The 13,524-nt window shown below is 54.5% G+C and overlaps 1 protein-coding gene across 1 annotated transcript in view; it reads right to left on the minus strand.

The window, feature by feature from the left end:
- Positions 1 to 6,907: 6,907 nt before the first annotated feature.
- Positions 6,908 to 13,524, minus strand: part of LOC144719096 (cAMP-dependent protein kinase type I-beta regulatory subunit-like) — a 94,827-nt gene continuing 88,210 nt past the window's right edge. Inside the window, exon 11 of the mRNA XM_078594913.1 lies at positions 6,908 to 7,349. The gene's annotated coding sequence lies outside the window, so the exon portion shown is untranslated. The remainder of the gene's footprint in view (positions 7,350 to 13,524) is intronic.

The raw sequence follows: 13,524 nt of genomic DNA on the forward strand, positions 1-13,524 counted from the left end.
TTATTATGAGTTTGATCGCGTAAATACAAATGTGTCAGTTTAACACGGAGGCTTTAAACGCGCCACCACAACCCGACACAGCCAATTAGTGAGGGTTGTCACGTAAACAGAACGTGCCAATTAGTTACTACCTTCAACACACCGGCGTGTTGGAGAGTAAACCCACAGCATTTACAATGAAGAGGAGGTGGAAGAGGTGGATGAGGAGGAGGTGGTGAAGGCCGTGTTGGAGGTGGATGAGGTGGTGGTGGAGGAGATGGTGGTGGAGGTGGTGGATGAGGAAGTGGATGAGGTGAAGGTGGATGACGAGGTGGTGTTTGAGAGGGGGAGGGCGTGTTTGGGAGGGGGGGCGGTTTGGGAGGGGGGGTTGGAGGAGTGTTTGGGGGAGGGGGTGTTTGGGGGAGGGGGGGTGTTTGGGGGGGGGGGAGTGCGTCTTACTTTCCGGTGCGTCACGTTAATCCGGAGCATACCCAAGTAGCCATTTCAAAGACAACAAAAAAACAACATTCGCATTGAAACTTTTTTTTGTGGGGGGGGGGTGGATTTGTTTGTTTACATTTTGTTTATTTTCGCTGAAGCAGCAATAACTTAAAATCAACCACCACGTGACCACAACGATGGACCAAGCCGAGAGAGAGAGAGAAAAACACGACACCCAATTAACTCCTTAATTAGGCTCTTAAATAAAAAGGCGGATTTCACACCGCAGTCTTCAATCGCCGTCACACAACGCACGCAAATCGATGTTACGCACGCACACAGGTACAGTACAAAGACAAAGATCTCCCCCCCACGGATAGTCTCTTAGCCTGCGGCAGCCAAGTGCGCTACTGGTAGAGGGCACCCGTTGAGGCCTGACACGGAGCTCCTCCAATGGGGGCGTGGTGTTGGCCATAACCATGGCTCCCCCCCCCCCGCGACCACCTTTGTCCCTCCCCCAGTGCCGATGTTTACACACCGCACGAGGTACTCGCGCGCGGCTCACTGGACCGAGTCGACCGAGTCGGAGGGACCCCGGGGGGGGGGGAACCACGGCACGCCCGGCCGCCTTTGTCTCCCCAATGCTGACGTGGCACGCGATTAACAACCGGGTGCTTACGGCTCGACCCATCGCTATTGTAATTTGCATGGGGGTCGCTAAAATAACAACCACTTTGTGGGAGATTAACTGGGGTTGCCAAGCGGGAATGGTCTGTGGCTCTGGCCCAAGAAATGTGGAATGTCCACGACTGCCGTAGATCTGAAGCAGGCGCTCGTGTTGCTCACACAACCAGCACCTAATTTACGTCTGAGTCGACCGAGGGGAGGCCCAAAACAGGTTCAGACGCCACTTGGCCACTGATTTTGTGCGCCGTGGTCGGGAATCGAACTCTGAGCGGTTGGGAGCCCCTCCTTAGCGCAGTGCGCAGACCAACGCGAGACAAAGACAAAGATCCCCCGTATAGCCTGGACAGACTGTTGGGGCAAGTGCTGTTAGCGAGCACCTGTGAAGGCCGGCACGGCGCACGAGGGGGGTGGGTGGCCAACACCACGCCCGGCCGCCTTTGTCTCCCCGAGTGGCGATGCTCACTACACATCGCACCAGGTACTCATTTGAGGGCTGAGTCGACCTAGGGGAGGCCCAGGACCGGTTCAGATAATCGTCACCACTGGGTGTTGGCCGTGAGCGGGAATCGAACTCGGGTCGCCGGGTTCATAGCGCAGCGCGCTAACCACTACACCACCGCTCCCCACACCAACACACAGACACGCACACATGTGAAACTTACAGATACTGGATAAGGAACTGTACATCAAATGCATGCGCTATTCATTACAGACCACATCGGGTTGTCTACGCATTGACCAACACCACAGACCACAGCATGCACATCTCCTATTGGCACAGAGCGAGTGGCGAGGATGATTGTACACACACACATGTTCAGACACACACACGTGTACAGCCACACACACACGTGTACAGACACACATACACACGTGTACACCCACACACGTGTACAGACACACACACACGTGTACAGACACACACACATGTACAGACACACACGTGTACAGCCACACACACGTGTACAGCCACACACACACACGTGTACAGACAAAAACACACACACGTGTACAGCCACACACACACACGTGTACAGCCACACACACGTGTACACCCACACACGCACACGTGTACAGACACACACACGTGTACAGCCACACACGTGCACAGACAAAACAAACTCACCTACAAAGATCCCCCGTATAGCCTGTTTGGAGCAAGTGCTGTTAGCGAGCACCTACGAAGGCCGGCACGGCAGACGAGGTGGGTGGCCAACACAATACCCGACCGCCTTTGTCTCCCTCGTGGCGATGTTTACACACCGCACCAGATATTCCTTTGAGGCCGAGTCGACCTAGGGGAGGTCCCAGAACCGATTCGTCACCGGTGTTGGTGGCCGTGAGCGGGATTCGAACTGGGGTCGCCTAGTTTGTAACCACTGCACTAACGCTCCCCGCGAACAGCACTTGCCCCAAAAGTCTGTGATGGCTATACGGGGGATCTTTGTCTTTGTCAATACAGGCACATACACACACGCACATGCTTCCTAGAATAGACACATGCATGGACATACACAAACAGACTTACATTCACACGCATACACACAGACCCATGCACATCGCACCCTTACACATGAAGACATACAAAGACAAAGATCCCCCGTGTAGCCTGTAACAGACTGCTGGGGCAAGTGCCGTTAGCCGGCACCGATGAAGGCCGGCACGGCACCACGCCCGGACCGCCTTTGTCTCCCCAGTGCGCGATGTTTACACCGCACCGCACCAGGTACTCTCATTTGAGGCCGTGAGCGGGATTCGAACTCGGGTCGCCGGGTTCGTAGCGTTGACCGCTCCCTGCGCACATCCCCTTGGCAGGCAAATGTCAGAGAGACACACACAATGGACACACGAAACGTACACAATTGCGCTCGGACACTCACACTCACATGGACATCCACCTACATAAGACACACACACACTAACAGACAAATAAATACACACACACACGGTCGTGCGTACACACTCACGTAGGTGCAGCGCACGTGTAATCCACGCATGCTGCACGTGCACACGCGTGAACATTCAAATGCACATATGCACGCAACGCACATACAAATGCACAAACAGTATGCACACCCGAATGCGTGCAGCATACACCGAGCGGACAAGATTTGCACTACAACGGTTGTGTGCACGTAAATTAATTGGTTTATGCAACGCCCCGCGTTCTCTATGAAACCTGGCAGCAGCAACAACAACAACAACAACACAAAACACGGCAGCTGGGCCCGCTGCTACTACCGATTGTCACTCTGTCAACATCTGCACGAAATCGAAACTTTGGCCACGACAATTTGCAATTCATTTAAACCATACAGTAAACCCACACCCGGCCGCCTTTGTCTCCCGCCCCCCCCCCTAACACGCGACGTTGCAACAGGCGCTGCGAATTTACTACGCCGAGTGGACCTAGAGGAGACCCAGGCCAGTAACATCACACGTGTCTCACCGCCTTTGTAATGTCCTCCCACAACCTCCCATTGACCTGGTTTCACTGTTGCTGCTGCGACTGGCACGAGCCACTTTACATTGTATGCCGAGTGGACCTAGAGGGGGGCCAGGAAAACCAATTATGGATGCGGTGGTGGTGATGATGATGATGATGGGGCCGCAGGTCATAATGATTGTTCATGGAGGCAATGATTTACGGACTTGGCCAGGAATGCACAATTCGTTTCTAACGTAATTTTAAACATTCGACATCATCATCATCGACGAGACCCTGACGCACAAAGACAAAGATCCCTCGTATGAAGGCTGGCACGGTACACGAGGGGGATGGAGGGGGGGGGGGTGACCAACACCACGCCCGACCGCCTTTGTCTCCCCAGTGCTGGTGTTTTACACACCGCACCAGGTACTCATTTGAGGCTGAGTCGTTGGCCGTGAGCGTGAATCGAACTCGGCTCGCCGGGTTCGTAGCGCTAACCGCTACACCACCGCTCCCCACGCACGCACTCACACACGCTCATGACCCACGTGACTTTGGTGATCCCTGGGGATGTTCGTGTTTTTTTGTTATTTGGTGTTTTCCGTTTTTTTTCCCGATCGTCCCCCAGTAACGCGGACAGCTTCATCCAAACACCGAGGCCTGCACGTCTGAATGGAAAGTGCTTTTTGACAACTTAGTGAGGGAGCGGGGCGACACGAGAGACAAAGATAAAGATCCCCCATGTTCGCCTTCGACAGACTGTTGGGGCAAGTGCTGTCAGCGAGTAGCACCTATGAGGGCGGTGGTGGGTGGCCAGCCATAAGCCAGGCCCGCCTTTGTCTCCATCGTTTGCGATGTTTTACACACCGCACCAGGTACTCATTTGAGGCTGAGTCGACCTAGTGGAGGCCCATGACCGGTTGAGATAATCGTCACTGGGGTTGGCCGTGAGTGTGATTCGGGTCGCTGGGTTCGTAGCGCAGCGCGCTAACCGCTGTGCCACCGCTCCTCATACATACACGAGTACACATATGTACTCACATATACACACAAGCATACCCACATACATTTAGACACACATGTAGACGTAAACAAGCGTATTCATAAATAAATATAAGCACAATGACACATACATGTCATAGATACACATACTTCCACGCACTCATACACCTACATAAATACACCTACATATACACACACACAAATACACACACTCACAAATACACACACACAAATACACATATACAGATACACGCTGGCAAATACATACACCCTCACAAATACACACACGCCTACATATACACACACGCCTACATATACATATACATATCCACACACTCACAAATACACACACTTACACACACACTCACAAATACACACACTGACACACACTGACACACACCCACAAATACACACACTGACACACACCCACAAATACACACACTGACATACGCACTCACAAATACACACACTGACACACAAACACAAATACACACACTCACAAATACACACACTGACACACACCCACAAATACACACACTGACACACACACACACGCACTCGCACACACTTTCACACGCAGTGACGCGGTACTCCGTGGGGTCAGTGGCTGTGGGTGGCGGGGCGAGTGGAGGGTTGACGGGTTCGCGTCGGGGTGAGGGTTACAGCGCCGTCACATCACCACAGGCGCACGGCAAGCAGAGACGTTGACCACGACGACGACGATGATGGCGATGGGTGCAGGAGTGAGTGAGGTGGAGGGGGGGGCGAGTGGAGGGAGTGGTGATTGCGGGGGGGGGGATGTGCGCTGTACAGACGGTGTGATGAAGGTGTTGGTGCTCGGTGTGATGGTGACATGATGTTCGTGTGATGGGTGTGAGTGCTGGGTGTGACGGTGCTGGGTGTGAGGGTGTGCTGGGTGATGGGGCTGGGTGATGGGGCTGGGTGATGGGGCTGGGTGATGGGGCTGGGTGATGGTGCTGGGTGATGGTGATGGGGCTGGGTGATGGGGTTGGGTGATGGTGTTGGGTGGTGGGGCTGGGTGATGGGGCTGGTGATGGGGCTGGGTGATGGGGCTGGGTGATGGGGCTGGGTGATGGGGCTGGGTGATGGTGTTGGGTGATGGGGCTGGGTGATGGTGCTGGGTGATGGGGCTGGGTGATGGGGCTGGGTGATGGTGATGGGGCTGGGTGATGGGGCTGGGTGATGGGGCTGGGGCTGGGTGATGGGGCTGGGTGATGGGGCTGGGTGATGGTGATGGGGCTGGGTGATGGGGCTGGGTGATGGAGCTGGGTGATGGTGATGGGTGATGGTGCTGGGTGATGGGGCTGGGTGATGGGGCTGGGTGATGGTGTTTGGTGATGGAGCTGGGTGATGGGGCTGGGTGATGGTGATGGGGCTGGGTGATGGGGCTGGGTGATGGTGATGGGGCTGGGTGATGGTGATGGGGCTGGGTGATGGGGCTGGGTGATGGGGCTGGGTGATGGTGCTGGGTGATGGGCTGGGTGATGGTGATGGGGCTGGGTGATGGGGCTGGGTGATGGTGATGGGGCTGGGTGATGGGGCTGGGTGATGGTGATGGGGCTGGGTGATGGTGATGGGGCTGGGTGATGGGGCTGGGTGATGGTGATGGGGCTGGGTGATGGTGATGGGGCTGGGTGATGGGGCTGGGTGATGGTGCTGGGTGATGGAGTGGGTGATGGTGCTGGGTGATGGTGATGGGTGATGGTGATGGGGCTGGGTGATGGGGCTGGGTGATGGGGCTGGGTGATGGTGATGGGGCTGGGTGATGGTGCTGGGAGATGGTGCTGGGTGATGGAGCTGGGTGATGGTGCTGGGTGATGGGGCTGGGTGATGGTGCTGGGTGATGGGGCTGGGTGATGGGGCTGGGTGATGGTGCTGGGTGATGGGGCTGGGTGATGGGGCTGGGTGATGGGGCTGGGTGATGGTGCTGGGTGATGGGGCTGGGTGATGGGGCTGGGTGATGGTGTTGGGTGATGGGGCTGGGTGATGGTGCTGGGTGATGCGGCTGGGTGATGGGGCTGGGTGATGGTGCTGGGTGATGGGGCTGGGTGATGGGGCTGGGTGATGGGGCTGGGTGATGGTGCTGGGTGATGGGGCTGGGTGATGGTGCTGGGAGATAGTGTTGGGTGATGGGGCTGGGTGATGGTGCTGGGTGATGGGGCTGGGTGATGAGGCTGAGTGATGGTGCTGGGTGATGGGGCTGGGTGATGGGGCTGGGTGATGGGGCTGGGTGATGGGGCTGGGTGATGGGGCTGGGTGATGGGGCTGGGTGATGGTGCTGGGTGATGGGGCTGGGTGATGGTGATGGTGATGGGGCTGGGTGATGGGGCTGGGTGATGATGATGGGGCTGGGTGATGGTGATGGGGCTGGGTGATGGGGCTGGGTGATGGGGCTGGGTGATGGGGCTGGGTGATGGTGTTGGGTGATGGGGCTGGGTGATGGGGCTGGGTGATGGGGCTGGGTGATGGGGCTGGGTGATGGGGCTGGGTGATGGTGATGGGGCTGGGTGATGGGGCTGGGTGATGGTGCTGGGTGATGGGGCTGGGTGATGGGGCTGGGTGATGGGGCTGGGTGATGGTGATGGGGCTGGGTGATGGTGCTGGGTGATGGTGCTGGGTGATGGGGCTGGGCGATGGTGCTGGGTGATGGGGCTGGGTGATGGGGCTGGGTGATGGGGCTGGGTGATGGGGCTGGGTGATGGTGACTTGGACACCACGGGTGCTGTCTGAGCGAGCGCCAGGACACGAAACTCAAGATCCGCGACTCCGCCGCTCCACTGACACCGCCCTGCGACACACACACAGACACAGACAAAGGTCCACCGTGTAGCCTTAACAGACTGCAGGGGCAAGTGCTGTTGGCGAGTAGCACCTATGAAGCCCGGCACGGGACACGAGGGGGTGGGTGGCCAGCACCACGCCCGGGCGCCTTTGTCTCTCCAGTGCTAGTGTGTTACACACCGCGCCAGGTACTCTCTTGAGGCTGAGGCGACCTAGAGGAGGCCCCGGGCCGGTTAAAATATTCACCACTGTTATTTGTCGTGAGCGGGAATCGAACTCAGGTCGCCCAGGTACGCATCAACGCACGCGTTAACACAAACACAGCCTCCGTTCACCACTGAGTAACGGTGAACATCACAGCAGCGCTTATGCCGGCTAGGTGCACACTGAGGCCATGTGAAGACCCAGGTGTTCTTACCACAACCAAACACACCATCACCATCATCGTCACAACCACAATAAATGCAATCATCATTACAATCACAATAAACCACATCATCATCACCACAATATCACCATAACCATCATGATCATAAGCACCATGATCGCAATGATCATTGTAGTTATTATGGTGACCACAATCACCATCATCCTCCCTATCATCACCATCATCATCATCACCATCATCACCATCATCATCACCATCATCATCACCAACATCATCACCACCATCATCATCACCATCAATCATCATCACCATCATCATCACCAACATCATCACCATCATTATCATCCAGATGGTGCCACCTGCCGCAGCTGCCTCCTTTTGACTGCTAGGGCTGGGTAAGACCAGCAGCAGCGGCAGTGGTGGTTGTTGTTGATTGGTGGTGGTTGGTGGTGGTTGTAGTTGTTGGTGATGGTTGGTGGTGGTAGTTGGTGGTGGTAGTTGTTGGTGGTGGTTGGTAGTTGGTGGTGGTGGTTGGTAGTGATTGTTGTTGTTGGTTCGTGGTGGTTGGTGATTTTTGGTTGGTGGTGGTCGTTGTTGCAGGGGTTTTTGATTGGTGGTGGTTGTTGTTGGCTGTTGATGGTGGTTTTTGATTGTTGTTGGCTGGTGGTGCTTGGCAGTGGTGGTGGGGTGGTGGGGCGAGCGAGCGAGCGAGCGGGCGAGGTTGCGAGCCACATCTTCTTCTCATTTTGGATTTCGAAATGAAAGGAGCTGCACCTGAGTGAAGCAAAGTGAGAGAGAGGGGGGGGGGGGGAGTGGTGGTGGGGTGGTTGTCCGGGGCCCGTAAGCCACGGTGGAATGCGCGATCACTCGGCGGTTAATGCGACAAAGATGCAGCTCCGTGCATCCGTGGCGCCGGGGCACGTGGCCACGCGAGGCCACGCGCCAGCCTCAAAGAGCCGTCGCTGGATTCACGCTCGATCTATTTTGTGAAAATGTGTGTCTGTTCGAACTGTTTAGCAAACTTCCCAACATGCAACAAACTTTTAATTTGGCATGTGGGTAGTTTCCAGACTGTACACAATGCAAAACGTATAAAATAGACTTTAGTATTTGGGGGGGGGGGGGGGCGCAATAGTGAATATATTACATTTCGATTTAAAGCTTTCGTGACTGCAGGGATTCATCTTCTTGGTTCTTTCGGTAAAGTCACGTAGAAGGGAAATAATAAAATAATACAAATACAAATAAAAAATAAAATTACAAACAAAAAAATAATTGTATTTTTTACTTTATTATATTTTATTTTAATTATTTTATTATTTCCCTTCTACGTGACTTTACCGAAAGAACCAAGAAGTGGATATCTTTCGCACGGCAAGTGAGCGGTGACGTCACATCTGTGATGTCACCCGCATGCGGCAGCGTCACGCAGTGTGCCTGCTGACGTCACGCATCCCCCCCCCCAACCCTCCGCGTAGGGCGTGTGTTAATCCAAGAAGAATCCAAGTCTCGGGCGAAGTCGGGTAGTAAAGCTAGTGTCATATAAGCAGAAAGAGTAAAGGTATCGCGATGGCAAATTATTATTTTTGTTCGTGTTACTATTTTGATTTTAGCAGGTAAGGCCCAATGTGCTATATGTAGCTATTTCTTTCAGGAGCGACTTGGCTATTCACGAATGATAGTTCAACGAAGAAGCTTATCATGGCCGTGTGGAAATTTGCGTCAATCAAATACTCTAAACGCGACGCCGATTCTAAACGTGGATGGGAAAAAAAACGGAGGACCTGCAGAAAAATCCACACGACCACGGGGAGAGAGACACCGCAGACCCCAAATGCACAGCAGGCGTCAAGGGTCAGGATCAAACCCACGGCCTCCTGTAGACCAGCCGATGGAGTTCACATCTCGTCACCGTGTCACGACTGACTCCAGTGCTGCTACTGTCTGTGTGGGGGGACGCTTCCGTGGCGGTGGGGTTAGTGGCGAGCACCACGCCGGTGGTTTGCGATCCAGAGGGTTGCAGGGGTTCGATTGCGTCTCCTGGCACGGCGGCAATTGCGCAATTCTATGTTGAACTTCTTCCGCACCGTACGTAGCCAGCCATGATAATCGGAGGTGTGGGTAAAGGGCAACAAACGAAACGCAAAAAAGCAGTCCTAAAGAAATGAGTTTTCAATCGAGATCATTTTTAAGTTTGAACGCTCCGTTGGCTTCCTAATATTGGAAGAAAAAAAATTGAAAGGATGGGGAGGGGGGGGCGAAGTTCCACCCCCTCCCCTCCACGAATGCCTCTGTCCACCCCGCTGTGTCCACTGGCAGGTCGCGTGGGGTGGAGTACTGCCACCTCTTCCAAGACGTCTGTGCTTGACCAGCGTGGAAGGAGATTCAGAGGCGTGAAATTGCCTCCGAGAAGAGGCTCCTCGGGAGCTCTCTCCTCTAGCGGAGGGGGACCTCCCCTTCCCCCTCACCCTTTCAGCCCCGGCAGTGATGCGAGCCCCAGCGATTGCAGGGGCTGCGCCTTCAGCTTTTGTACGCATGCTGAACTTCTTTCGCGCCGTACGTAGCCAACGCTGCCCAGCGGAGGTGGACCGGCTTGGCTACGGCGTTGGTTGGAGGGTTTCAGAGTCAGTGCAGTTTCACAAATTTGCCATGACCTATCAACTGCTAGATGAATGCCCACCACCCGCCCTCCCCCTGCCCCCTCATCTATCAAAAGTCCTGCTAAGCCACAATCCACCCGGCGACTCTTGCACCGGGGGATCTGATCTCGGCGGTCGCTGCATCTCCTGGTGAGGACGTCTCCCCCGCCGCCTCTCCATTGTGCGTTCCACCGCGAATTCCCCTCGCTCAGCGCGGACAGACGCCTCGAGGCGCGTGCTCTTAGCGAGTGCCTAGTAGGGTCAGCACGACACACGAGTGAGCGGTGTGGGGGAGGCAGGTGGGGGTGGTGTGGGGAGCGGTGGCGCAGCGGTTAGCGCGCTGCACTCCGAATCCGGTGACCTGAGTTCAATTGCCGCTCACGGCCACTAACACCAGTGACGATTATGTGAACCGGTCCTGGGGCCTTCTCCATTGGATCAGTCGCGCAACGAGGAAATGACACCGCGTCCTGTGACGACCAATCGCCGGACAGATCGACGCTTAATACTAAACAAACGACGTCGTGGTGCACAAGCACAAAGGGGCAAAAACCTCAACACAATCATCAATAACACTGCCTTAAAAAAACGCACACAAGTCTATAACGCTGCGACGTTTCAGCCAATGTTCGTTTTCTACAATCGGTTTTCTACGAATTCTAAAAATAAACGCAACCCAGTGCCCGGATAATCTTCGGATCACTGCCATCCATCTGGTACAACCCCTCGATTCGGCGTAAACATTCACCCCCCTCTGTAAACGTTTCATCCGTTGCCGTATCCCCGCATCCAACGTCGATGACTTGGTGCGGACGGATCTGTCGCGCGGTGTTTCGCAAGCGCCGCCCCGGCGCGCGCCGCAGCTGCTCTGCAGCGTCGTCGTCGTCGGCTCGTGTCAAAGCGGCCCCTCGCTGCGGAGAGCAGAACGTTTGGGTCTGAGCGGGTCCTCACCTGGCTTCAATAAAGGCTCCATCTGTCTGTCTGTCTGCCTGCCTGCTTGCTTGTCTGTCTGCCTGTCTACCTGCTTGCCTGCTTGCCTGTCTCCCTACCTGCCTGTCTGTCTGCCTGCTTGCCTGCCTGCCTGTCTGTCTGCTTGCCTGCCTGTCTGTCTGCCTGCCTGCTTGTCTGTCTGCCTGTCTGTCTGCCTGTCTGCTGCGTGACGGCGCTGACCACAGATGCAACAGGCGCTGTTTATTTTCGGCCGAGTCCACCTAGGGAGTGCCCCTGGGGATGCGTTCAGACTGCTGCGGCGGGGGGGCGGGGGACGGCGGGGGGGGTGGGGGGCGGCATCGCGACCAGGAATCCAACCGGTGTGCGCGCCAGGTCCTTAGTGTGGCAGGTGCGCCGCTACCAGATAGCACCGACGTTGCCTGCCCGTCTTATACCCCGCGTCTTCGCCAAGGGCCTTGGGCCCAGTGGTGGCAATTCCACATTGCTATGGTACCAGTCTCTGCTCACAACACAGGGGGGGGGGGGGTCGTCAACCTGCGGGGCTCTTTTAAAGGGCCGCTGCTTCGTGAGGTCATTGAATAAGAACCCGCGTTCTCGTCGCCACCGCGTGCATTTGGCGGCTCTTGAAATATCGAGTGGTTTTCTTTTTTGACCGAATTTGAAGAAGAAAAAAATAACAAACGGCTCTTCTTGATATTTAGAACCCCCTGGTGACTTGCCACACCGTGTGGACCCAGGATTTGATGAGGACGACGACGGCGACGACGATTAAGGGATTTAGTCAACCTCAGACCAGGATTAGAACCCGCAACCCTTCTGAGTGTGCGAGTCGCGCGCTATCACCACTGCATCACCCAGCCGGGTACACGTGCCAATCAGTGTAAAACGTACCGATTATAGAACACTGCGGCGGAGCGGTTAGGGCACTGCGCCGTGAACTCGCCGACCCGAGTTCGATTCCCGCCCACGGCCTTCATCAGCGGCGACTGATGTCTAGTACCGCCTCCACCAATCCGCACTGACCAGTGTGGTGAAGTATGGTCAAACAACCCATGACGATGATAGCGGCACGAAAAGGTCTTCATCTGGCAAAGGCGCCGTAAAACATGATTAAATTGTTCAAGCACAATTTGTACCAGGTCTAGTTCTGAGCTATTTAGTTATTTTCACAAACGACCTGGCCACAAATGATATCTCAATGAAGTGGCTTGGCATGTGGACATTTATAGCAGCCAAATACTCTGAACACATATTGTTGATTCTAAATGTGGGAGGACCCGGAGAATAATCCACCGGACCACAGGGAAAGATACATCGCAAACTACAAATATACAACTGGCGTCACAGGGTCGGCATCAAAACCATGACCTCCTGTGTACCAGGCGAGGTAGTCAACATCCCGTCAGCAGAGTCAGGTGCTGTTAAACAAATACCGATAGATGTTACGGGCGAGAGCAGACCATCATCACCAGCACTGTTCTGGGCAACGACCCGAAGCTCATAAGAAAGTTTTTTCTTTGGGATAAACCCACCTCCACCCGACACAGCCAATGAGTAAGGTTTGTCACGACAATGTGAGTTTGCTCTCCAACACACAACCGGTGGTGCGGAAGTAGTAACTAATTGCCACGTTTTGTTCCACGTCACAAACCTAATTGGCCCTGTCGGTTGGAGGTGGGTTTACGACACATTTACAGTTACGTGACCTAAGACAACAACAAAACTTTACATATAATATTGGTCGTAAAAGCCTACTACACCTTAAACTGACCAACGCTCAATTCAGCCGGGTCTGACCTGCTTGCCAACCCATGAGATACCACGATGGCCAGATGTTAACTACCTCGCTTGGTATACAGGAGGGCGTGGGTTCAATCATCAACCCGACGGTTTCATTTTTGGAGTTTACGTGTTCCCTCTCCCCGTGGTCGCGTGGATTTTTTTCTCCGAGTCCTCCGGTGTTTCCTTTCCCACGAAGAGAATCAACATCACGCGTTTCGAGTATATGGCTGCTATAAATGTCCGCGTTAAAATCCACCTAATTGAGATATCCTTTGTGTTCTTGGTTCTTTCGGTCAAGTCACGTAGAAGGGAAATAATAAAATAATAATAATAAAACCATCATAAAATAATAATCATAATTTTTTTTCTTTTATTATTTCCCTTCAACGTGACTTTACCGAAAGAACCAAGAAGATGAGTCC

The sequence above is a fragment of the Lampetra planeri genome, chromosome 5 (assembly GCF_965212315.1).
Source record: "Lampetra planeri chromosome 5, kcLamPlan1.2.h2, whole genome shotgun sequence".
Taxonomy (NCBI): domain Eukaryota; kingdom Metazoa; phylum Chordata; class Hyperoartia; order Petromyzontiformes; family Petromyzontidae; genus Lampetra; species Lampetra planeri.